At 49.9% G+C, this 25205-nt stretch overlaps 1 protein-coding gene across 2 annotated transcripts in view; it reads right to left on the bottom strand.

Moving 5' to 3' along the window:
• The window catches only part of ZNF536 (zinc finger protein 536), a 422886-nt gene that overhangs the window by 347076 nt on the left and 50605 nt on the right, over positions 1–25205 (bottom strand). For both annotated transcript variants that reach the window (XM_044256239.1, XM_044256240.1), the window contains exon 2: positions 23272–23341. The gene's annotated coding sequence lies outside the window, so the exon portion shown is untranslated. The remainder of the gene's footprint in view (positions 1–23271; positions 23342–25205) is intronic.

The following is a 25205-nucleotide window of genomic DNA, read 5'->3' as shown; positions in this document are numbered from 1 at the left end:
GGAAATTCTTTCACTTGTCTGAGGACTCTTGTCCATGCAAGTCTCGAACATCAGCGCTGTTGGGGGGTCTGGTTTGGTGTGACAAGTAAGCCAGGGCAGATGTGGAACGGGGGATCGCAGTGGACCGACTTGAGGTTGACGTGCCCTGTAAGGCCTTCTCAAGAGCCGCTCTCTGTAAGCGGGCCTCCCTCCACAAGGACCCGGGCATAAGCCTCTCCTCAGGGAATCAGGGGAAATGGCATGGGACAAAGCCACACAAGGGACCAGCTGCCTAGAGTCAAGAGAGGAAGATCAGCCAGGTCTGAGCCCAGCTGTGATCATGCAGAGACTTCAAGAGACTTCCAGTTGCCCAGCTGTCTGGAGAAGAGAGACCCTAAGAATCCAGAAGTCTCTAAGAACGTCGAAGACTTTACCAGCAGGCCTTGATTCCCTCCAACACTGACTACTGATGACTATAGTTACCGATTTTCAATTAACCCAATGAGGGCACTCAAGACCTAGAAAGTTCCAGCCTCCCTTCCTCCCCATACCACCACCACAACCACAGAGCCAGAAAACCAAGATGGCACCCAACCCAAGAATTCCTACCCAGCTGAAGTTGAGTACCAGCTTTGTAAGTCCTTTAAGAAAAAAAAAAAAATCTTCTCTTTGTAAACCGTTCTCCCAACCCTATTTCAGTCTTTGGAACTTATGACTGATAATCCTCTTTGTTTCAAGAAGGGCATGGTTCATATGAAAAAAAAAAATTCACAAGATTACATGGAGAGATCACCAAGTTGCCCCAAAATAATGCCACAACGGTCAAGTTCACCTCAGTCCACGTTCTGAGTATTTTTAGGGTACTGTTACCCTTTATGCACCCACGCTAACAGAGAAAAGCTGAACACCTCTCTCCCTGGAAGGCAGCAGGTGGAATCCCAGATTCTGCTCCTGGTTCTAACACTAGCCTCCAAAGGTGAGAGAGGGCACCTCCCTCCAGACGTGTTTCGTAACTTCTCCGGACGCCGCCATCCATCAGCCAGGGCCCGTGTTAATACAGGCCTTCACATAATGAACGGTATACTTTGCAGATTTCTGTTTCCAGAAAAGAATGATTTAATATCATAAAATAAAGCTTCAGACCTCCATGCCAATTACTGTGTTTAAGTCATCGAAAGCCACCCAGGAAGGTTAGGGGAGCATGCCAGTGTTAAAGGAATGTGTAACCCATCTGCAAAGAGAGGCCAAGTTATGCTGCTTTCTGGGTAAGAAGAGCAACTCGCTAAAAGCTTCAACATAGTGAGAAGAAAATGTCAGACGCCACAACCTCATTGCATTGGCAATAAACACGAGCCAATAACTAAATCATTGTCGCTGGTTCTACTTGTGGGTCAGGCTGAGAAATACTGAAACACATAATCAAGTTCTTACTGTATTTTAATAGAAAAACGAAAACCGGAGAGATCAGAGCCTATGCACCAGTCCTAAAAGTCAGAAAACGGAAGGAACGGGTAAGAAGAAGGGCTCCCAGGTGAGTAATTAAGGTCTCGGTGGAACGGGCATGGTGGGAACAGAAGGGACGAATGCTCACCATCCTGACGAACCTCCTGTTAGTCCTCTCCTGGGGGTCTGCTCTGAGAGCCTCAGACAGAACTTTCCAACGAGGAAACAATTAAAATCTAAAACCCTGAAAAACATCCTTCTGATAAGACCCATGTACCTGAGGGAGCAGAGTGGTTTTAATTATTTATTTTTATTTTTTTATTTTTATTTTTTGCAGGTCCTCTGGCTCTGGGAACAGTGCCCACCTAATCAAAACAGCCCAACATGACAGCCACGCTCCACTCAGCAGTGGCTAGTTTGGGGGCTCAAAGAAAAAAGAAAAAAAAAAAAAAGAATAGCAATACTTCACAGATCAATCAAAAAAAAAAAAAAAGGTAAAGTATTTAAATTATTTTAACATCAAGTGTTTTTCAAAGCTATAAATATATGTGAGGGAACTAATTGTAAACTTCTCTCAGAAACCCAAATCCAAATTCATGTTGCCATGTGAATTCGATGATAATAAATTACATCCTTCCAAGTAAAGCATCCGCTGTAATAAAACACCCACCCCAGAGAACTCAGAAGCCCTGATCCCAGCTAAAAGGATTCATGCCTTTAGAATTCTGGGCATATATATTATTTTTCTGTCGGTTCTCTCAACTTCTCTCAATTACTGATGTTCTCTACGTAATGAATTTTCTGGGGGTTGATGTGTGATTATGGCTATATTTTTATCTATATGTTTTGTGGTTCTTGTACTTAAGCTCTTTGCTCACAAATCCTTTATTAAAAGTACTAAATTGTAAAAAGCACATTCATATTTCATTCAGTGTTCCACACAGAAATGTGAGTTTTTGCAGCAAACACAGCTGCATAGAGAAAGTTACCATAAAATAGCACACCAGACTATAGATCTCTGCACTTTGAACATTTCAGCTCAGAAGTAACTTTACTGAAACTAGGCTTTCCAGAACACCTCCATCTTCTCCCTAACACGAACTCCTAACAACCTTCTCCATTTTACAGATCAAAATAACGGATTAAAAAGCCACTATGGGGGCGCCTCGGTGGCTCAGTGGGTTAAGCCTCTGCCTTCAGCTCAGGTCATGATCCCAGGGTCCTGGGATCGAGTCTCACATCGGGCTCTCTGCTCAGCAGGGAGTCTTGCTTCTCCCTCTCCCTCTGCTGCTCCCCCGTTTGTGTTCACACACATGCTCTCTCTCTCTGTCTAATAAGTAAATAAGATCTTAAAAATATATATATAAAAAAAATAAAAATGCACTATGGATTTCGTGCACTTGTAGGCAAAAGCCAATACCAAACCCAGAGATGTTTCAAGCTTGGGACACCCCACTCTGAGACCCTGCATAGCTTCCATTTGTTCTATCAAATTATTACAGGTAAGTGCCCAACAAGCCCAAGACATGCGTATCAATTTACACTCGTAGGTCCTTAGACCTTAACTTGAAGTGAGAAAGCAGAGGACGGTGCAGTAGGACGGCCCTGGTGGTGAAGCCAGGACAGCAGAAAGACAAGAAAGGAGTCCCAGTCTGTCCCAAGAATTCCAAGATATTGATTCAAAACAAGAGAGGAGAGAAAGGCAAAGCTGAAATCTGACCAATGCAAATGAGCATCTCTTCACAAAAATGTCTCTCCGGGGAACGCACACACTGGCCTGGCCAGCTAGCAAGCCACTGACCTTTTGGGGGGGAAAAAAAAAAGGAATGTAGAATTAAAACTGCCAATAAGGCAAAACAATTACTCAACACAGAGATTTCATGAGCAAATGAATAAATGGGTGAATGATGTGAACACTTGTCAGTCGTAGTCAGCATTATAAATGAATCTGATATTAAAATTTGGAAGGGAAGAAGCCGACGTGACCCTCTGCCAAATCAAATCAACACGCACGTTAAGAAGACTGTTCTGTGTCCGGGCTGGGCTCCACACTGCGGTGGACAAAGCCAGGGGAGGGCACCCGAGGGCATCAACCTCTGCCCGATCACACGGGGCACTCGGGAGCAGCTCTCAACACCCCGGCGGGTGCTGGGAGGAGCAGAGAGAACACCAGGGCAGCTGCTCTGCGATGGAAGGGGTTGAAGCCCACGGGGTCCCTTAGGGGTTTGAGACTAAGGCCCCCGGGGCAGCCAGAGCTGGTGTCCCCGTATGAGGACCCACCTGCCCAGATTATCACTGTCAATGCACAGCTGCACTGGTCACGCCCTTAACTGACCAATGACAGAGGACTCTCCACCCTCCCCATACAAAGGGGGGAGCTGAGGCGGCCCAGCCTGGGCCCTTTGGGGTACCAGCTCCCCTCCAGGCAGAGTCTCCACTCCTGAAATGTGTCGCTCCCCACCCCCCCGCCAGCTCTAGCTTCTTTCAGGTCTCTCCACCGCCCTGACAGGAGTGGGGAGCTCATTACCGTCCACCCCATCTTGGGAAGCCAACACCCAGAAGGAAGGCCCTAGAACAGATGAGAAACTAGTTCCCGGCCACCGGCCTCCGAGGCCTCTGGTCTCCCCACTCTTCTCTGGGTTACTTTCTTGGCTCTTATTCAAAATGCTGCAGAGCTTCACATGAGCAAGGCTGTCGGGGACAGAGATGTCTGTTTGCCTCCAGGAGCTGCCCAGCCCAGAGGTAAGGGACAACTGGGAAGCCCCCCCCAAGAGGCCATGGAGCCCTCCTCTGACAGAGGCCTCCTTGCCAATGGGCAGGCAGATAGAAACCTGCCTTTGCTCCTACGAGTCCTCTCCAGCCCACCAGGAACACTCGGGCCAGTCTGTCGCCTGTCAGTCTCTTCACACCCGGGAGGAAGACGGCAGACTCCGGCAAACAGCCCGCCGGGTCAGCTGCTCTGTGGGAGCCTCTCTCTTCACGGCAACCGAGGCTCTCTCACCCACCGCTTTCATACCAGTCCTAGTGGCGCAAAGCTCTGCTCAGCGACCTCACCTGGTCACCTCACCTGTCAGCCCCAGCTGTCTCAAGGAACTCACTCATCCCGCCCCCTTGGCCGGGGACAGGCAGCGGAAGGCCCTGAGAGCCTACCAAGCCAGGCTCCCCTGGGCTGAATCAGCAAAGTGAGGAGGGCAGGTTACACATCTGGTCCCAGCTCCGACAAATTCCCCGGGCTTCAGTTTTCCCATCTGGAGAATGGGTTCGTGACTTCCACTTCCTCCTTTCAGGGGCTTCTGGAAGGCTCAATGAAGAAAGCCTAAGTAACCCAACTTTGAAAAGCATCTGTCAATTCTGCAGACCGCCTCCAGGGTCTCAAGCTGTGTTTCCTAAGAAGAGACCCTAAGATAAATCTGTAAGAACAGGGGTGTGTGTGGAAGGTGATCTTGGGTAGTGTGGGTCCTGGGTCAGTGGGGAAGTGGCAAAGGAACGAAGCCAATACCAATACAAAGTAGGTAAGGAGGGCACTAGACGGACGGCACCTGAGCCCCAGTCCCACTGAGCTGCTCCAAGACCCCGGGCAAGACCAGATTGTCCCCACCAAGGCAGGGAGAGGCTGGGTGTCTCCCTGCCAGCTCCCAGCCCAGCACCGACAGAGGGCTGCCGCAGGGGCAGGAACTCGGCGCACTTCAGATCATCCACACTTGCATGGTAAGAGGAGCCCCAGGCAGAGTCCAGCTGCTTGCCTTTGGCAGAGGTGGTAGGGGACCGTGTGGGCAGTAGGGCACACTGGTGTCAAAAACAACGGGAAACACACTCTGTTTCCACAGAGAACCCTCAGTTGTCAGCCTTCCAGAGCAACTGTGAACCCAGCTGATCATAGAATTGGAGTGAGAAACAGCTCTGGGGACTGTCATGGGGCACGCCTCCCTTCAGCCAGCCAGAGCCTCCCACCCACAGCCCGGGACTCATCCCTTCGCCACATAGGACCTGTCAGGACACAGATGCACTAGCCACTGAGCTCCCTGGTGGGGGACGAACGGCATGACCAGGACCGGGTCCCACTCTCCAGGAGCTTGGGATCAGGTCTGGGAGATGAAACAGGCACAGTGACAGTGAGGACACCAGGGGCAGGCCCTTCCCCATTCCAGGAGATGTGGGACACCTGTTAGGCTCTAGAAAACATTTCTCCACCTGGACCTCCTGGATGTTAAATAAATAAATAAATAAATAAATAAATAAATAAATAAATCACACATAACTAAAGCACCTGAAAGCAAAATGCTTGCAGGCAAAAACCTCAAGTGTCCATATAATCCAATGAGTCAGAACCACTGATTCTTTGAGCATCCCTGTTTATGGAAGTTTTCCTACTTCTTCCAGCTTCCAACGCCTGGAAAATTATGTAAAAATCTCAAGTAAAACAGAGAGTATTTTATAGTCTAGTGGGAGAAAGGGCATAAACTTACAACAGCACCAAGAGTGAAGTTATCACCCGTCCTTCCTTTGCCAGATCTGGCGAGCTGTGTCTAGGGCATCTGGACACAGTGAGTGTCCCCTACGTGTAGTGGCGGGGGAGGAGGGCGGGCAAGACAGGGCAGGGCAGCTCAGCCCTGCCCTTGGGGTCCCAGAGTGGCAACGTAAAGACTAGCCTCGGGCACAGCAATCTCACAGGAGTGTGTGGGGACACGGCAGAGGGACACTCTCCAGCCTGAGCCACTGGGAGTTTTGCCTGGAGGATGGGGACGGGTTAACCTTCTGGACAGAGGGCACAGCAAAGGGATCCCTGCAGAAGGTGGAGATGCCTAGAGTATGAGAAGACTGGCTCCCAGGGGTCAGCAGCCTGTGGCTCTTGGGCTGCAGACTCGTCCTTAGCTCTCTAGAGCTGAAGACTCCAAAAGAGAATAATTTCCCTCGAGATATCCCCTGGACTGAGTTCTAGAGCTGGGGTATCCTCAGAGGCTGTATGGACACAGACACCCCACTTCCCGCACCTGAGTCCCCACCTCTGCAGACCTCCCTGGTCTTTGTGCAAATCCACTGGTAGAGGGGACTGAGCGCCAGAGACAGTAACCCTGGGTCCACCCCCCAGGGCCCACCTGCGGCAGAGTTAGAACTGGAACCCCTCTGGTTCTAGCATTCCCTACATGGCTGTGGGCCTAAGTCCTCCTGCCTGCAGGACACACGGAGCCTTTGACCTCCCAGAGACCTGCAGAGCATCACTGCAACCTGTCTGGAAACTTCTGAAGAAGCTGAGCCCACCTCCTAACCCTGGTGACACACCCATCCTGTTTAAGAATGACCTGTTCCACCTCACCCCCCGACCTGCTTCATAGTGGTGGAGAAAATACTCTGTGTCAACAATTATCAGAAGAAATGATTAGTATACTGTGCTCAAACATGCTCTACATCGTGACTGAGCCATCTCCATGGAAGAATCTCGGGCTCTGGTACCTCGACAGCCGCTTTGCGGAGCCCCTGCCCACCCCTCCCCCCACAGCCAGCAGCAGTGGGGCTGGATGTGCTGAGCGCAATGGCACCTGGCAGGGACCTGTCTGCACCCAGACTGGTAATTCCCATATTCCCCCAGCTTTTTTTTTTCCAGCATCATACATTATATTTAAGTCTCTCCAGCAATACAAATTTCAATTTGGCCAAGCTCTTTAATATTAATAGTTGTCAATCCAAATGCAGAGTGCATAATAAAAAATTTAATCGAAACGAATAGCTCACATATTTCTCTCCCTCCTAAATATAGTTACCAATTAGACAAAAGATTTGGTTATATAACTTTGTAGAATTAAGGCCACCTACTAAAGACCACCAGTTAGGGCAGAGAAAGCCAAAATGCCGGATTCCATCCTGTTAATTACTTTTAAAGATAAAACACAGCCAAGTCCTCAGCTCCTTTATTCGCTGGGCACAAGCAGTGGCTATTGGATCCACCGGCATGCCATCCGGGGGTTTGCGTAGAGCTAAATTATGATCCGAAAGTTATCAATAATGATAAAACCATCATTTCGATAACACTTTACAACAGACCAGGCCCAACCAACAGGCTTGCTCAGGTTGGGGAAAGGCGGTGTGAGCAGCACCACTGCCCCATTGCACAGAAGGGATAACTGAGGCTCAGAGTGGGTCAGTGATCTTCCGTGAGCCACAGTCAGCGTGCTCCTGGAATCCTGTGCTCTGACCCCAGGCATGGTGCTCACCGTAGATCCTACCTCCTCGGATATGAAAGCAGCCACAGAGGTTAATCCCGAAAAGCGTGAGAACCAGGTGCTGCTGCCCACTTCCCTCTATCTGCTGAGACCCTGCACATCGCCACTGGACCAGGGGAGCCCCGAGCCCCAAAGCCCATCAAAACATCACAGCCAGAATGAATCCTCAAGTAGGGCAGGGATGAAGGCAGACTTCAGCATGTGACCCACTGGGCCCTGATGGGGGGAGTGCCAGTGCCAGGGTTCCACAGGTGGGGGGACCCCCCTGAGAGTCCCACATTTCAGAGAATCAATGAGCAGAAAGGGACCCTGCCTCTCCCATGAAACCCGCCCCCCTGGTTTTGCAGTAGCAGAAACAGTCCTGGAGAGACTAAGAGATTTGAGCAAGGTCACAGAACTGGTTAGTGGCAGACCTGGGACCAGAACCTTACATGCATGCTCCCGCTTGTGCACTAGAGCGTGGAGGAGCTCCAGAGCACTGGACACAGCCCCGGCCAGGCTCCTCCATTTCAGAGCCAGCCGCCAGGCACTCGGGGCAGTCTCTCAGTGCAGATGCCTCCAGGCCTCTTCCGTGAGCAGCTCTGGGCTCGGCCCTGAGCTCCATCAAGCAGGAAGTTTAAATGAAATGGCTCCCAAGTTCCTTAAATGGTTTAATAAAACATATACTGTCTGCAATGTGCAGTTTATAGTGGGAAACTATTGCCCCTCAGTTGGGAAAAATGACCTCCAGTCGGTAATATTACTTTCAGCTTCATGATTCTGGTCCGCTGTTGGCCATTCCCTCAACCCGCCGGGCAATTCTTTTCCATAACAAGGCGGACTGCAGCCACCATGCGTCCCACTGCCGGAGGTGGCGGAGGTGGCGGGAGGGGCCTCCTCATTGCCCCTTCTGTGAGGGGATGAGACACACAGCAGGCCCATGACAGGGACACATCCAGAGGACAGGAACACAGCTTGGAGGGCAGAGATGCCAGAAAATAAGTGGAGAGCATTCAAAGAGATTTGAGGAACCAGAAAGCAGCACGGCCCCCAAGCTCCTGCGTGCGCGTGTGCCTACTCAATGCCACTCATATCCTGGAGGGACAGGGTAGGGGTGGAGCGCTGCTGAACTCTGAACATGCGCAGCCTAAGACTTAGAAAACGCAGGGGGCGGGGGCAAGGAAGGGGGCGGGGGCAAGGAAGGGGGCGGGATGTAATGTGAATTTCTAAACTTCTACGACATTAATAACGCTTCTAATCACAAATGCCATTTCCGATATTTGGTGCTGAAAGGTTTTTTGGTCTCGTCTAAAAAAGTACTGGAATTTGACTGCCAGAAACTGATGACCTTTTATCCTAAAATGTGCGATGAGATGGCTTGTTGAGCTCATTAGTATTATATGGTGAATTAGATTAGACATTTTATGATTTTTCAAAAAAGGCTTTTTTGATATAAAAAGCAGCAATTTCCTTTTTTGACATTTTTCATTTTTAAGGTAATAAAAATGGCACCTGTGTACCATGGCATAATGGATTAATTAAGGAATATTATGTTTATCCTAACTCTTAACCGACCCGTACATCTCCATAAGTCACTCATAAAAATTAATGCATTATCTTATACCATGGGATGATAGACCTATTTTTACCAAACCTGCTCAGAATACATTGTTCTAAATTGGATTATTCTGAGAAATTGTGAATACCATATTCTGGTACCATCAGTCCAAAATTATATTGTTATTTTAAAATGTTTTATTGTTATATATAAAACCAAAACCTTCTTCCTACTGTGGCTTTGAATCGACAGGCTTTTCTGGCTTTTAGAAGATCAAGCTGCTCCCTCCACCCACACTCCCAGGCAGGCTATTCTATATCTTCTCTCATTCACAATGGATTTGTTGTTTAAAAAACACATGCGCTGCATCAAAGAATCACTGGACGATATTTTTTGGCTATTTCTTTGTGTCTTGGTGGTAGATGTGAATATAAAAGAATATTCATGCAAGATTCATAAAGGCCCCAGATTTCTAAATCAACAGATGAAAAATCCCTAAAAATAATAATGTCCAGATGTTGCTTATTTAAATGAGCTGTTGTCATTTAATGTTGCCAATCACAAAAGTGATAGAATTTGTGAGTTTCAAGGTATTCATAACTTACAGAGGATTATAATTTTTTGTCAAGGGAGCATCCAGGGCGATTAAAATCAGCAATTTCAATAAATACAAATGATTCTCTCACGGAGGCCACCTTCAAAACTTTGGCCTCATACCACAAAGCCCACAGTCTCTTTTCCAGGCTCCCTTCAAGGGAAACCGCAAGTTGCCAGGCCGAAAATGCAGATTTGTTTTCAATGTGCTAGAACTTCAGAATTGGAGGGACTCTGAGGAATCATACGGATCTCGTTTCTCTTTTTATTGGTGAGAAAATCGAGATCCAGGAGCTCAAAATGTTTGACCTAAAGTCCCTCAGCTAAGAAGGAAGAAAGAATTTCCCAGCATCTAGTCATCCAAGATCCAGGCTGGGGCCCTGCCCACCTGCTCAAAGTTAGATTCAACAGCCCTGTGATCCCAGGGCACTGCCTTGTCAAAGGCCTTGTGAGACGCGGAGACCTTCAAGCCTCTTTCCAGACCAGCACACCTCCAGGTCTGGGCCTGGGAACCTTGCAGTTGAAGCAGGTCCTCCCAGTGATTCCTAAACCACCCCCACAATATATTCCCTGGCCCCGTGCTTCCCAGATTTCAAAAGAATGTCTTTCGAGGGGTGCCTGGGTGGCTGCGTGGGGTTAAAGCCTCTGCTTTTGGCTCAGGTTGTGATCCCCAGGTGGGATCGAGCCCCGCATCAAGCTTTCTGCTCAGCAGGGAGCCTGTTTCCCTTCCTCTCTATCTGCCTGCCTCTCTGCCTACCTGTGATCTCTGTCTGTCAAATAAATAAATAAATAAACAAACAAACAAACAAATAAATAAATAAATGTGCCTTTGGAGTGAGACAGGATGACTCGGTCTTCCGTGGTCATCAAGGTCCCCACTCTACAGCTACCAACACCAGGAAACTGTCAACCAAAGGGTGGGCAGGAGAATCTGCGTCTGAGAGACCGAAGGGTGGGTGGTTGACAGAGCCTGGCCTGATACCAGTGAGACCTCCGTCATGGGCATGAAACCCCCCACTCTATGTTCTGGGCCAGGCCTAGCCCTCGGCTCCACAGGTGCTTTGCCCTGTGTGATCGAGCAAAGGAAGAACACTGTCTTTCTGCAAGTGAGTGACAAGAGGGGGTGACCCCCAGGGGGACACCCTGGGCGTGCCTCCTCTGATCCAGAGGTAAGCTAGGGGCTCAGCTTGACTCAGAGTATGTGGTGATGCCTCTTGGTTCCTAATGGGTGTCCACGCTGTGGGAAGCATGGACATGGGGGATGGGAAGTAGTGGGATGGCTGGTGAGCAGGACATCGATGTGAAAAACTCAACTCAGCTCCTAACGGGCATTTTCCTGAGGCCAGGAGGCTCCTGCATTCTAACCCCTGAGCTGCCTGGACAGTACGTCCATATTCTAACAAAGAACATACCAGACTGTTGGGGTAGCCTGAGAAAGGACCCCCTAGGGGTGTTTCACCCCACACAGGGTCACTCCTTCCCCTGAGCTGTCACCCACTCTGCAGGTCCCAAGATAATAGCCAAGTATCGCATCCCTCGGCTATGGCCCGGTGCTCCCCGGCAGAGACGGGAGTGGCAAGGGGTCCCCGTGTCCCCAGCGTCTCTGGCAGGGAAGGCTTCCTCTCCTCTCTCACAAGATGCAGCCCCGTCCCAGAACAGGTCGGCCATCTGAACTGAACAACCTTTTGAAAGCTCAGTCATAAAACTGTCAAAGGTTCAAAAAGGAAGTGGCTTGGGGTCAAACACATTCTATTAAGAAAATGACTTCTGTAGAAATTCCATTGAGCGGGATGTAAACTTTCCCGTGCGTGCCTTTGCTTAGCATGTTAGCAGAGGAAATAATGGCCACCAGGAGACGTCAGTAAGCAGGTGCCCAGTCCCAGAAGAGTCTGCAAACCGGCCTTCCCTTGGAACCCCGACAGAACACCGACAAGGGAAGGTGCTCGGGCTTGAGGTTGCGCTGGGCTCCAGGGCAGCTTGGGACGGGCCGTGGGGAGGGTGTCGGTGTCTGAAGCGTGGAGGAGGCAGCGCAGTTCTAGCCACTGGGGTGACTTCCCTGGCGGGGGGCCTCGCAGGGCCTCTCAAATGCTTCACCTGTCCTTGCTGCCAACCTCCAGTTCCAAAGCACGAGGTTCACACCCAGGGAACCCAGTGCAGGTGCGCCAACAAGAGGAGGACTAAAGGGTCCTGCAGGGTCCCACAGGGCCTGGAGGCCATGGGAAAGACAGCGTACCTCCCTTCCCCCCAACTCTGCCCCAAGCACATGAGGTGACCAGGGAGCAGAACCAGCTCCAATGGGACATCTCGGAAGCAGCTGCTGTGCGGGTCACCTCCCTGGCTCCGGGAATTGCGGGGTAGACAGCACATGGAGGGCCGGCCCACACAACCCTCCGTAGTGAGAAGCAGCAGCCTCGGCGGCTAGATCCGGACCCCGGAGACTTCCACCCACCAGCCCTGGCTGGCTCCCAGACTCTCCCCCCAGACATTTCTGCACAGATCAGGGCTGAAGGAAGAGGGCCTCCCCCGAGAGGAAACTCCCTGGCCAGTGTCCCCAGGAGGCCTGGGCCACTGGGACAGTGACCGAAAAGGACAGCCCTGGTGACTTTTGGGGCTCTGAGCTCTGTCACCTGGCCCATCGGGGCAGTGAGCATGTAGCCCTGCTCTGCTCTCTTCCCAAAACATCAACAGGCCCAAGTCTTGGCTGCCACGCTCCGCTGGCCTTCCCGACGGCGACGCTCGCGTCCCTACACAGGCTTCATCGACCACTTGGGACACACACAGCATGAGATCACGACAGTCCTTATTTCACGGGATCCTTACAAGACTTAAATGAGATCATGCATCTATAAGGCGAACAGTGCCTGGCACTCGGGAAACCGTCAACAGGCAGGCCCAGCTGCCCATAGAAAACTTCACCCCGCACTGAGGCTGAATCTCCCCAGGCCTCCCCACAGGTAGGAGTAGTTAGAGGCCAGAAGACATGCTGGAAAAACTGACTGCAGGACAGGCCAGGCTGAGGGCCAAAGAGGGCCACTCCTGGCAGCAAAGAGGACCACGGAACCTGCCTGGTTTTCCTCTCAGCTGCGAAGCGATCGTCACCATCCCATGATTACAAGTCTTGCCTTTACCTCGGAGATTTACAAACATGTTTCTTCTGCCCAGAAATATTGTGCAAGGGAAAGCTGGACAAGGAAGATTTTTGCGTGGAGCAGATGGGCTTGGCCCTGGACGGAGCGGACGGAGGGTCCCCAAGCCCTCAGCCCCACACATTCGCGGTCTGTGTACCCACTAGGGGCTGACTTGAGGACGTTACACCGGGGGTTTGCACAGTTCAGCCCCTGGAACAGCAGCAGCGACGTCGCCTCGAACTTGTAAGAAATTCATGTTCTCGGACCCCCACCTCAGACTTTCCATCAGAAAGTGTGGATTTCTGTTTCCATAAGCCCTCCACGTGCCAGTGACGCCTGCCAGGTGAAGATCCCCTAGGCTCCCCCAAGGCAGCAGCTCACCCCGATTGTAGGGCTGATTGGATTGCTCCGGGGTGGGGTCCAGACTTGGATGGGTCGCCGACGCCCCCCAGGGGCTCCTAATCTCCAGGGCGTTGAACCAGCATGTAGCCCCTGGCAGCCCACAGTGCTGCTCCCGGAGGGCAGCAGCCACATGGCCCAGGACACCATCGTGCCTGTGGATCTCTGTCCCCCAGACCTAGAGTCGGAGCCCACACGTTAACCAAGATCCCAGCACTGTGTGTGTATTTCCGACACCTGGTCTAGGTGGTTCTGCGTAAGACCTGAAAAGAACCACGGACACCACGTGGTCCAAACTCTTCACACCCACCCTGCCTCACCACCACCAGGTGGGAACCTGAGGCTTCACACCACCACCAGGTGGGAACCTGAGGCTTCACACCACCACCAGGTGGGAACCTGAGGCTTCACACCACCACCAGGTGGGAACCTGAGGCTTCACACCACCACCAGGTGGGAACCTGAGGCTTCACACCACCACCAGGTGGGAACCTGAGGCTTCACAGGACACCCTCCCTACCGCAGCTGCTGGAGGATCTGAAAAGCCTCCTCACACCCAGGCTGGCCCTCCTCGCCATGCCCGCACAGCCCCCAGCCAAGAGTGCTCGCCTCCGCCTTCCCTTGCACCCTTCTCTCAGCCTTCAGTCTGAGGCCTCTGAAGAGGTGGGGGTGTGCAGGGCAAGGACGGTGCCCCACAGAGGGCAGCAGTGGCTCCCCCAGGCCTTCTGCAAACTCCCAACATGCCTTCCAGGGAGAGTGTCGCTCGTGAAGACTTCTACCGCTCTCGGTACGGGAGGCCGGATAGTATTGGGGATGTTACGTGTCTAGCAACTCACATCTGGGGGCCTAGTGAGAAGAAACAGAAACCTGGGGGTGATCCGAACATGCACCAGACTTGGGTTTTTACTGTCAATATTTTCTTCAGCTCTATTTTGTTAAGGGACAGAAACTCAGCAGTTAAGCCCCGCTCATTGACAAGAGCATCATTCTGTGTTACAAGCTGCTTTTAGACATGAAACAATCCACACACATGTATATGAGGAAGACTGAAGTATCTTCTTGGAATATTCCATGAAGAAAATAAAAAAATGTCTTTGGGGTAGGGAAAATTCGACACATCTACGTCTCTACCATTGGCCCCTGCAAACACACACACACACACACACACACACACACACACACACACACCCCACTCCATCTCTGCAATGTTCCCTTCCCTCTGGGCTGCATGTTCCTCAGTCCTGGGGTGGGACCCTTACCCACCAGGGCTTAGCACGGGGACTCAGGTGCTGAGTCAAGGTTCAGCTGCTAGTCAAGAGAGTGACCAAGAGATCAGGCAAGTCAGAGCCAGAAGAGGCAGGACACCTAAGGTCACATGTGTTTGTGGACCATCCTACTGGGCTATGGGCAGCCAGACACCATGACCAGACCCAAACTTAATCTTTAAACAGGAAAAAAAAAAAAATCATAGATATTGCCATTTCCAAAGCCCATTATCTTTCTACTCACCCACTTACTCTCAGGCACAAAGCCATTTCCAGACCAATTCATTCCTTCAACGTTTCCTAAGCACCTAGTAGGTGCAGGCCCTTTGCATCAGGCACCATGACACATTTGTAACCACAAAACCCCAAATCCAAAGTCACTGCTCTCCTTCTCCCAGTATGCTAACATGCCGATCACATTATCATCCTACAACCCCGATTATCATACTTTCCTTTGTGCAAAATGAGTTGCGCCAGAAAGCTGTAAGGATAGGAGCCCAGCTCTGCTGGGCTGAAGCCACGGCCAAGAGTTCGTGGAAAATGCTGCTGTGTTTCATACTGCAAAAGCACGAAGCCTACTGTTGAAATACAGTAGTGACAGGGAGGAAATGTCATGCATTCCCAAACAGAGCAGGAGAACTACATCGCCGTGCTGGGGACAGACCCAAGGCCAACCATTCCCTAAGAGCCCTCCAACATCCCCAAAGCTTGGATTGACAGATTATTTCCATAACGCACACAAATATGTAAGATCAACGGAGACTGCTCTCCAACGGAGAAAGAACAGATCACTGTTCATGCTTGGTCCTCTGCGTGGAGAAAGGCGAGAAGGTTCCAGGTACCAAGTACCCATCCTGGGGGATAGAGAGGGATGCAAGGAGGGGAGGAGGCAGGGAGCAACAACTACATGATCCCTCAGTAGCAACAGCTGACCATCCGAGCCCGAGACATAAAGGGGATGCAGAGACAGTCCCTGGGAAATGGGACAGCAGATCCCTCCACATTGGGAGGAAAAGATCTTGGGCCGGCCCAAGATCTCTATGCTAGGATTCATGCCACAAAACATGTGATCTCAACAGTGAAGGGGAAAGAATCAATCAACACGTTCTCCTGTATACCCTGGCTTTCTTTCCTCTGGGTTAAGAAAATAATTCACCTTTTTAATGCAAGAAGAAGTTATCGATTTCATTCTAATCCCGAGGAAACGCTGCGTGTGTAGACATGCAGGCATCCCAGAGCCATGTCCTGCTTCAGCAAGGTTGGAAGTCTATCCTGCCACAAGGCACAGGGCACGCATCTTTGCATTCAAATATAAGAAACCAAGGAAAGCCCATCTCCTTCGCACCACCTCGTGTCCTCGTTTCCTCCCTAAATTTGCCACTTCTCCCAATGCCAACACCACATTTTAATATATTTTTTTTCCAACCAGGACCCGACCTTGGACTTGCAAAAACCCTAGCAAGTGATCCCCAAACAAAGTATGTTCCCAATGATCACATTTATGGCAATGGTAACAAGTGTGAGACATAGGGGTCACGGGGACAAGCACGTGCCTCCTAGTTTGGCCATGTTTGGCTGCGGCACTGGGGCAAGTTAGCTAAGTTTGGTGAGCCTCAGTTTCTTTGTCTGCAGAGTAGGCTGCTCAGGGGTTTAAGCCAGATGGGGGCTCGCAAGGTCTTAGCCCAGTGCAGGGCTGGCCAGCGTGTTCCATAAAGGGCCAGGTGAGAAATATTGTAGGCTTGGCAGGTCACACAGCCCGTCAGTCCTGCAAGGAAGCAGCCACAGGTCATCCATAAATGAATGGGGGGGCCTGGCTCCATAGAAAAGCTTCTGTATGAACACTGAAGTCTGAATTTCATCTATCTTCCACGTGTCATGGGACCTTGTTTCTCTTTTGATTTTTTTCAATCAACTTAGAAATGTAGAAGCCGTTCTTAGCTCAGATGCTTACAAAAACAGGCAGAACAACAAGAACCTACCAGCTCACACCCAAACAGGAGGACGGCCCTCAACAATTCAGAAAATAAGCATTGGGAAGGATGTGGAGACACTGAAATCCTCGTGCACTGGGAAGGTAAAATGGTACAGCAGCTACGGAGATGCTTAAAAAAAAAAAAAATTACAGATAAAACTACCATATGATTTGGCAATCCCACTTTTGGGTATGTAGTTCAAAAACTTGAAAGCAGGGTCTTGAAGAAATATTTTTATGTCCATGTTTATAGCAGCATTACCCACAATAGCCAAGACAAGGAAACAACCCAAGTGTTCATTGATGGATGGGCAAACAATATGTGGTATGTACACACACACACACACACACACAGATGCGCACACACACACGCAGAAACCCTTGTACACACATAGACACACACATATGCACACACACAGTACAATATTATTCAGCCTTGAAAAGAAATCCTGGGGCATTGGAGTGGCTCAGTCAGTCAAGCATCTGTTTTTAGCTCAGGTCATGATCTCGGGGTCCTGGGATCGAGCCCCACATCAGGTTTCTTGCTCAGTAGGGAGCCTGCTTCTCCCTGTGCCTCTGTCTGCTGCTCTGCCTACTTGTGCCCTTTCTTGGTATCAAATAAATAAATAAGAGCTTAAAAAATTATTGCGAAAAAAAAAAGGAAATCCTGTCACTTGCCACATTGTGGATGAACCTTGAGGACATTATGCTAAGCAAAGTAAGTCGGTCACAAAAGTACCCTATGATTCTACCTCTACTAGATTCTAGATACCTAGAATAGTCAAGTTTACAGAGACAGAAAGTAGAATGGTAGTTTCCAAGGTCTGGAGGGAGAGTTATAGGGACTTATTGTTGGGAGGGTACATAGTTTGCTTGGGACAATGAAAAAGCTCTGAGGATGGACGGTGGGGAGGTTTGCACAACAGTGTGAGTGAACTCAATGCCACAGATCTCAACACTTGAAAAATGTTAAATGTTTAATAGAAAGAGAAATAGTAAGTGTTACATATATTTCATTACAATTCGTAGAAGTTTTCTTACGTGTTAAAAAAAAAATAGGCAGCATGCCAGGTACGACCCATGGGCCATAGTTCACCAACCCCAGGCCTAGGGCATAAAAGTAATGCAGTAAACATCACCCCAAAAAAGAAAATGGGGGGAAGGACTACAAGGTTGTACGTGAAAAGAGGACTCAGAGGCAAGTGAAGGACTTTCTAAGAATATTCCTTCAAGTCTACCAAGCACCCACTCCAGCCCCGTCATCATCACCTGGGCAGAGACAACAAAAATAGAGGCACCCCCAGGCTCTATAGCCCCACCCTTCCATCCGGCACCGGCACCGACTGTCTAAAGGAAGTGCACATGTGCATACATGCGAGCACGTCCTAAGATGCACCGGGGACACCCCGTGGGCCGGGATGGGGAGGCGAGGCCACACGGGCCCCCGCGGGGCTCACACAAGGAGACACACCCTCCCTGGCGTGGTCAGTGATCTTGTCAGGGACGGAAAAGTTCAATGACTACAAGGGTGAGTTTAATTATATGTTGTCGCTGATGAGCAGTGGTTCCAACGGTACATTACACATGTATTTATCAGCAAGATCCTTGCATACATAATGGACCGAAAGCAAAACGTTAAATTTCAGTGGTCACCAAAAATATAAAATGGGGCCATGATGCGAAGCGGGCCGGCTCACAAGGGGTGGGAGAGGAAAGCCACAGTGCTCCCCTGCCTTCCAGGATCCAGCTGTTCCCACCCACCACGACCACGTGGCAGCCATCCTAGGAATGCGCTCCCCGAACACCAAGTAAATCCCAAAGCCCAGTGGCGTGTCAACATTGCTCCCTGACAAAGGGGACGCTGACTCTGGAAACTCACCACCTTTCAGAAGCTCTGTGAACTGGCTAACCACCGCGGGCCCCAGGGGTGCCGGCGAGACCGCACGCCGGGCAGCACCGGGGAGGGGGTTCCTCGCTCTGGTATGAGTCTGAGGGGAAAAGGCTCATTATCTGAAAATGGCCTATACTTTCCTTAAGCTGGAATAAATGGGGGGGGGGAAACGTTGACTAAGCAGAGAAAATGCGAATGAACAGCACCAACACGTGTATAACAAACACTTATTGGAGCCAGACGTCATTTTAAGCACATTTCATAGATTAGTTGTATCCTCTGCTATGTTGTCATGATTGTCATTCCCAGTTTACAGATGACAAAAATGAGGCACAAGACTAAGTCCCTTGACACATGGTGGGGCCAGGGTTCTAACCAGGAGACCTGAGGTTCCAGAGTCCATATCTTTGCTATAGGTTGCCGGGTCTAGGGGTCATTTGTCTCTCTTCCTGTTGTGTGGCTTTTACACGAGTGAGGCTGTGATGTTTGTTGTGCAGGAAGTTCCAAGTTAAGCAGGTGATGACTTTTACCCTCATCACTGGGAATACGTTTCCAGCAGATGATGTCTGCTGTGCCAGGCCTTGGGAGCCCCACCACCCGGGGCCTCAGCCTGTCTCCTCAGGATGGCTGACCCCACATGGCCAGGCACTGCCCAGTCCCACAGAGATCAGGCATGGAGAATCTGCAGAGGACGCATGAGAGCGTCTAGAAGAACAGGAAATATAAATTAGAGTCTTGTCCAGGACAGAGACAGCTAGTCATCTGGACAGAAAGTCTGAGCCTCATAAACTCCTTGTCCATGTACCACATTGAAAGAGGTCACCTTCTCCTGCTCTGCCTCCAGGTGTTCAGTCTCAGTCTTCTGTGTATGTGCCCTTGTGGACATCTAAAGATGTTTATACAACAAGGCACCCATGTGGTTTCAGCTTACAGAGATTGCCCGGCACAGTCCTAAACATATTTTTCTATTTTAAAAACTGGATTAAAAAGAAGAATAAGAAGGCCTTTGTACAACTGACCATTTAGATGTAAAAAAAAAATTGTTTAAGAGGGCAAGGGGTGAAGAGATGGTAAAATGTGGGATTTCATTTGGACTGCTAGGCTTACTATTCTAAGATCTGATTCAGGTTTGAGATAGAACTCTATCTATTTCCCCAGCCACTTACCCAACAATCCATCCAACCATCCACCCATCCAACCGTTTTTCCAACCACCCATCCCTCCATCCATCAATCCATCCATCTTATCAACCCATCTATCCATCCATCCACCCATCCATCCATCCCTCCATCTATCAGTCCACCCATCCATCCATCCCTCCAACCATCTATCCATCCATCCATCCATCCATCCACCCATCCATCCCTCCCTCCAACCATCTATCCACCCATCCATCCATCCATCCCTCCAACCATCTATCCATCCAACCATCTATCCATCCACCCATCCATCCCTCCCTCCAACCATCTATCCACCCATCTATCCATCCATCCATCCATCCATCCATCCCTCCAACCATCTATCCATCCATCCATCCATCCATCCATCCACCCATCCATCCCTCCCTCCAACCATCTATCCACCCATCCATCCATCCATCCCTCCAACCATCTATCCATCCAACCATCTATCCATCCACCCATCCATCCCTCCCTCCAACCATCTATCCACCCATCTATCCATCCATCCATCCATCCATCCATCCATCCCTCCCTCCAACCATCTATCAACCCATCTATCCATCCATCCATCCACCCATCCATCCATCCCTCCAACCATCTATCAACCCATCTATCCATCCATCCATCCATCCATCCATCCATCCCTCCAACCATCTATCCACCCATCCATCCATCTATCCATCCATCCAACCCTCCATTCATCTATCAATCCACTCATCCATCCACCCACCAACCCATCCTGCCAGTCGTCAGTATTACTGAGAACCTACTATGTACCAGAGACCATTTCAGGAACATGGAAAGCCAACACTGAAGAACACACACAAGGCCCCACTCTTACACAGTTTATGCTGCAGTGAGAGAGACAGACCAGAAACCAGTAAAGTAGGAGTGGGTCACCAAAATGCTTCCTACACCAAACATCACAAGGTATTTAAAATCCTCCTAAAACAAAGGTAAATCAGAGCCATTTCCTCATTTGTTGTTATCATCAAGAATCTGTTGCAAACAAGAGTGTCTTCTATGGAAATGCTAACCGTACAAAAATGTATTCCAATGTGGCAGAAATCATTTGAGGGCAAATACTACAAGCAATATTTTTATGACAAAAGCTTTATTTTTCGCCTTCTCTTCCTTGATTTAAATATATACATGTATGTGGGTGCACACGTATCAAGATTCAAGTATTTCAATATAAATTTTGTATTCAAAATACTTTTCCTGATTTCAGTTGATTGCATATTTCGAGCCAATGTTGCAGCAGTAATTTTTGTTCTGAATCAAAAGCAAGGATCTCTCTCTCTCTCTCTCTCTCTCTCTCCTGTGCTCAACAACCTCTCCTTCCCCCCCTACCCTCTAGTTCTAAGAAGCCCAAATATTCAAAATCTTTCAGAGCTGAGTGGAATCAAGGGCAAAACCTGTTCCTCCCCATGCATTTTCCCGCTGAAGCTTTTGGGGGCTGCGGGGCCAAGGTGCTGGTGAAAGCCACGTCACAAAGGCATCAGAATAGAAGGACAAACCTTCCCATTTCGATTTGAGTGTGTAATTGTTTGAATACATCTCGCCTGCACTCCAATAATGTCATCCTTGGTTGACACAGATTTTAAAGCCCTTTGAAAAGGTGGAATGTTATCAATCACGGCCGTGATTATAATGGGATTTAAGTGGAAGAAGCTAAGATTCAGACCCTTGCTGGGGCCAGGCTCTGGGACAGAGGAGGGAGGAGAAAGAAGGAAGAAGCCTGGGTTTCTGCCAGGAAAAGGATGCAGTGTGTAACCCTCATCCCCACATCTTCCCTGCCAAAACCAAAGATGTCCCAAAGAAGGACCCCAAAGCTCTATGGGAGCTCCAGGTGGAGCGAGATCCCCTCACCCCCAAAACCCATCTTCTTGTGTTCCTACCACATCGGACCTGTGGATGGTTGTGGCCCCCAGGGGACAGCTGGTAATTTCAGGAGATATTTTTGGTGGTCCCAGCTTCGGGGAGCTGGGTATACAGTTGGCATCTGAGTGGAAGAAGGCCAAGGACACTGCTGAACGTCTGACCGTGCACAGGAGGACCCCTGTAGCGAAGAGTTACCCAGCGCAATGTCAGTGCCGAGGCCAAACAACCCGGCCTCAGATCCAGAGAGGCTGAGCTGGAGATGGAGGCTGGAGGCAACCCCAGAAAAAAAACAGCTTGAAGCTGCTTCCACGGGCTCTGTTACCCTCTTATTCACCAGCAGACCAAAGCAGGCGACAGGAGAGAAGAGAAAACAGGAGAGGAAGAAAGGACTCTTCGAGTCAAATTACTTTTTGCCTTTTGATCTAAAACACACCTTCCTTGTTACGTGTCAGAAGAGACTGGAAACCCAGCAATTTCTTTCCTTCAAGGCAAAACAACCCAGGATCGGCCGGTGGCAGGTCTCTGAGACTGTCCTACCTCTCCCTGACAAATCACAACACGACTTACAGATGTCACATTCACCCACCGAACCCAATCACATGCCCGGATTACCAAGGCAGAGAATTGTGAATTTCATTAAATATGTTAAAGGGGAAAAAAATCAGCTTTGAAAAATAGTAATCCTGTCTTTCAACAAAAATATTATAGGAAGCTATGAATTTGGTAGATCCGAATAGGATGTTGGTACATGTTTTACTAAGGTAATATAATGGCACGCTATTATTAGATCACATTAATCATTACTGTGCCAACGGCGCTGACAGCCCCACTGAAAAGGATTGAAAGGCCTGGTAATGGATATAAATTACCCATTGTGTGATAAAAGGATTTTTACTAAGAAGGTAAGAATAAAACAGCAAATTTCTAATATAACTGTTGTGTAAAAACCAAAATAAAAGTAATCCATGGTCAGTAATATCCACAAAATCAGAAGTAAGCACTTTCTCAACAAGATAAAGTCACAATAATATAAAAAAAAAAGATATATTCAGTACAACGTAAAATTAATTTCTGAGTGCATAATTCCGCTATCAATTTCCGAGGTTGTGTAGTGACCTCTGAGGCCCATGGTCAGGGGGAGGTGGGCTTGGCTAATGAGATCTGAGGATGAGTTTACCGAGATAGATCTCGGGGAGCTCGGACGAGGAGGCTGCGGGCATCAGACACAGGCACCTGCCCCTTCGTTTGTGCTGTAAGTTTTTAGCAGCTTTGAGGCCAGGAAAACCCTCCATCACTGAGTCCAAGATCTTGAGTCTGAGATGACAAACATGAACTGCTCTGGGACAAGTTTCCTCTGAGACGGGGCCAGGCCACGGAGCCGCCCCGTGGGTGATGGGGCGATGGGCCACAGGTGGTGCCACAGCTCCCGTTCCACCTGCCAGCTGGTGGACAGCGACTCTTAGGGATGTCACACAGAGAGAAAGAAGTCACCCTTAGGGGGCTTTGCCCCTTCTGGGACCCCGTGCTGAGACTTCCAGAACATGTCTTGACACCATACATTCATCCCACCTAGAAGCCCTGGGAGCTGCACTCCATCCCAGGGACCCTTGCATCCAGAAGCTTCTCCACAACCCATCTCAGTCCAGGCTGGGGGAGAAGGGAGCATCTGGGAGAACTCTCACCCAGCGCAGGGGGCTCCAGCCCAGCGAGGGCAGCCTGGACAGCCCACACACTCACAGACAGACACCACGTCAACGAACTACAGAACGATGTTCCTTACCAGGCAAGTCTTAAAGCAACGGAGCTCCCTCCTGGCTGAAGGGTATTCTTAAAGCCGTGGTGGGCCGGAACTGCAAAAATAGGACGTGTTAGCAAGTCTCCGTGTCGGACATATCGACGTCAACAAGACAGGTAAACAGCATTCGTCCAAGGTAACCATTTGCCGGGCTAGTTGAGAGTCTAACAATATTTAATAGCCCCACTGCCCCAATTCATTGAGCAATTTAAAAATGGGAACTATGTGACCCTTGCCGCAATAAACCCAATTTGCTCAGCTCCTTTTAATGGGAAATTGCCACCTGCAAAAAGAGAAGGGGGCGGGGCATCTAACCATTTCTTGTCCAGATGGGACAGAAGAAGCAAGCAAATAAGCAAATAAAGGCTGGCTCGCTCTCTCCTCTCTCTCTCTCTCTCTCCCTTTTAAATTCTAAAGATTAGGAATTGAGTGGTTCTTTTTCTCTCTGATTTAAGGAGCTCCCTTCAGGAGACCACAATTCCACCCAAATTTCAATGGACCACAGGTGATCCTGTGTTCCGAACAGGTACTCCATGCCCAAGGCGGCATTCAGCGCATCCGAACCAGAACCAGAAACTGACCCAGGCTCTGGGGCATCGTGTGGCATCTGTCCCCACTCCCGTACCAAGATCCAGAAAAGGACCAGTCAGGCGTTTGACTTTCTCCTGTACTATGACACGCTTGGACAGGATGGGGGGCCTGGGGGGGAGACGCCAAGATGCCTGCCCACAGGGGCCAAGCCAAGCCTCAGCCTGCAATCTCCAGTCCGCTCCCTGGGTCCAACCTCTCCCGTTCCAGTGCAATTCGGAATCCAATCACAGAAGGATTTTACAGGATGAGCAAAAGTTCCCTCTTGAGAAGTTACATTTGGCTGACGCCAAAGTTGTACATTCGGGCATCACAGAAGCGGAATTCCAGTAGGGACTCAGGGGCGTGTCTATGAATGGGAAACCAGAAGACCCACTCGGGGAACCCGTGGTGGCAGCCCTAGCCCACGATGACGAAATCTGCCCATGAAGCCACGGGCATCCCACAGTCCGTCCAACTCCAACACGGATTGCTGGCAACCAAAAAGGTGTTGGCTGACTGAGTGTGGAAAGCGTGTCCTCAAAGTGTCACAGGGACACTGCTGTCTGCAAACTAACTCCTACCTGCCTACCTCAAGACACAAAGCGGAAGTTGACAGACACCTCAACCATCTGTAACAAGGTAAGAAATCACAAGTCTCTCTCGCCCCCTCCTTGCCTCTCCTCAGACAGATTAGCTTCTGCAATTTGTTTTTTTTTTTTCTGTATCATTCAAAGTTAAAATCGAGAGAGAGAGAGAGAAACAAATGCTTGACGCTGTGCTTTCTCTGGTCTGTCCCAGGGATGGGCACAGAGGGTCCCGGCACCCGAATGGCTCTGTGAAGACTTACTTGCTTTGCTCACAAGACAATTTTTAGGGAGGGGATTTTGAGAGGCGGGGCGGGGGGGGAGACTCAGCCTTATGGTTTGCAAAATTCTAGGACCATTCTCCAGGGGCTGTTCACATAAGAAGTTTTCTGGATGCCAGGGATGGGAAGAACACGGGAGATTTCACCTGGGGTGTTCCACATCCACTTGACCCCAGGCTTCCCACCATTGATCACATGCCGGCCATCTGCCTTTGGGGCCGTGATGGGAGCTCCTATGCCCTGAAACAGTCATGGCCCCCCACGCAAGCTCCGCGGCTGCACGGGGAGCTGAGCCCTTGGGAGGGCTCTCCCGAGTGATGGGCGGGTTGGGGGAGGTGTCCAAAGGTGGCTGGCCTGCCTCGGCCAGGCCAGGTGAGCCCCACAAGCTTCCTGCTGAGATAGCGGCAGAGCCCTTGCTCAGAGGCCATACTGGAATCTCAGGAAAAGAAAATTGACTTAGGGCCCCTGGGACCTTTCTGAACCA

The sequence above is a fragment of the Neovison vison genome, chromosome 7, assembly GCF_020171115.1.
Source record: "Neovison vison isolate M4711 chromosome 7, ASM_NN_V1, whole genome shotgun sequence".
NCBI lineage: Eukaryota > Metazoa > Chordata > Mammalia > Carnivora > Mustelidae > Neogale > Neogale vison.
The sequence above is the reverse complement of the archived record's forward strand: the minus strand, read 5'-3'. Positions and strand labels throughout refer to the sequence as shown.